This window comes from Halyomorpha halys, unplaced genomic scaffold, assembly GCF_000696795.3.
Source record: "Halyomorpha halys isolate HHAL.00 unplaced genomic scaffold, Hhal_1.1 Scaffold322.1, whole genome shotgun sequence".
In the NCBI taxonomy this organism is placed as follows: domain Eukaryota; kingdom Metazoa; phylum Arthropoda; class Insecta; order Hemiptera; family Pentatomidae; genus Halyomorpha; species Halyomorpha halys.
Genome location: NW_027104705.1, coordinates 175,575 through 177,373, shown reverse-complemented (window position 1 = coordinate 177,373; position 1,799 = coordinate 175,575). Strand labels below are relative to the sequence as shown.

Here is a 1,799-nt window from a genome sequence, read left to right as displayed (position 1 = left end):
TGTTTATTAAAATACATCTTTAACTTAATTTCTTAAAATGCAATTACTAACTAAAACAATATTAAACAAATATATTTTCTTAATCAAGATAAAGCTAAACTATTTTAATATATTCCTAACATTAAATTTAAGAGAAACAAACTCATCTTTTAGGTTTTCTTCAGCACATTTATTTCTTGAACTTTGTTTTTTTATCATTTAGTAAATATAATTCTTACCTCTAAAATATTATATTTTATCTTCTATTGTTATCAATCAACTAATATCTACTTAATTTATTGTTATATATATTTCCAGGTTTGTTTATTTATTTTTTTTTATGTTTCTTTGAGTTATGGTCGTTATCTCTTTTTTGTTTATTCAGCCCTGATGAAGACCTGAAATTCAGGTTGAAACTTCGGCACAAATAAATATGTTTTTGTTCATATATTTTTTTGCTGACCACACCCCTGACCCATCTTCTCGTCCTATTATAAGTACGGTAATAAATGCATACATATTGAAAGTACGATGATTAGACAAATAATGTAACTGGGTCAAACGGACCCAGCTGTTACGTTGTAGGTTAATAAATTAGACATTGTCATAAAACATGGTCACTGGAATTTTTTATGAACAGAAGTTTTAGGCATCACCCAAATTTCCAAAATTGATTTCGTACATAGCTGAAAGAATCTTTGGAAAATTTGTATTAATAAGAGAATAATGCTGATATTAAGTTATGAAGAATCCTGTTTGTAAGTAAATGATTGATATTACCAAAAATTTTAACATTTTAAAAGTTTTCATTTTGTCAGTTACCATATTTTACAACCAAATGCCTTAAGCATAAAATCCATTATATTACTCCCTCCTCCCCCCCTCTTCCCTTAATATAATGGATTTTATGTTCTTATGTAATATGTTCAATTCAAAATAAACTCTAAAAATTTTTTTGGCAGACATACCACTACTAAAGAAAAAAGGAGAGGTACGTACATGACCGTACCCAGAGAAGAGCAGGAGGGGGAAGCTTCCCTCCTTAGAAATGAAAAAAAATTATTAATTTAAAAAAAAAATTTTTTCAAGCAAAAACTAATTTTAATAACTAATAAAGCATTGAGACAATTATATATAATGTTATTAAAGTTTTTGTTTTATTTTTATTTTCTATGCTGAAAAGTCACAACCTGGGCTCTGTTTCATAATGAAAGCTAATAGTATTAGTTCATAGTACAAGTATAGAAACTAGTGTGGTAATAATACTAATACTTATTATTTTTCACGATAGGGAGGACTATTAGTGATATTACAGGAATTAAAAAATACTAAAGTACAAGTTACTATTGTACAAGTATGTGTAATTGAATTAAGATAAATCTAGAAGACTAATAGTATTAGTTTGTACTTTATTATGAAACTGGGCCCTGATTGCCTATGGCTTGCCCCTCCCTAGTTTTGATCCTTGGGTACCGGTACTGGTATTTGGTGAGATGAACAAGTCCGGCAAGTGGGCCTAGTGGTCCTTTTGGCCAACCCCTGGCGGCTAACTGGGTACTAACCAAGGTGGGAGTATCAAGATTCATTCTTCAGGACCGCCGAAAAAAGAATGTTTAACTGCCCCAGGTGGGAATCGAATCGAGCGCACTGGGACCTGCACCCCAACCCGCACGTCCTTTGATCCTTGGGTATGTATAAAGTTTTAGGAGAATGTATGTAGTTATGATAATTTTAGGCAGGATTACTTAAACAATTTAAATACTGTTGTCTAACTTTAAATATAGATAATCAGTTCCAATCCTACGACTCAAATTCCAAAT

At 30.7% G+C, this 1,799-nt stretch overlaps 1 protein-coding gene across 5 annotated transcripts in view; it reads right to left on the bottom strand.

Moving 5' to 3' along the window:
• Window positions 1-1,799, bottom strand: part of hgo (homogentisate 1,2-dioxygenase) — a 34,400-nt gene that overhangs the window by 19,717 nt on the left and 12,884 nt on the right. The gene's annotated exons all lie outside the window — the stretch shown is intronic.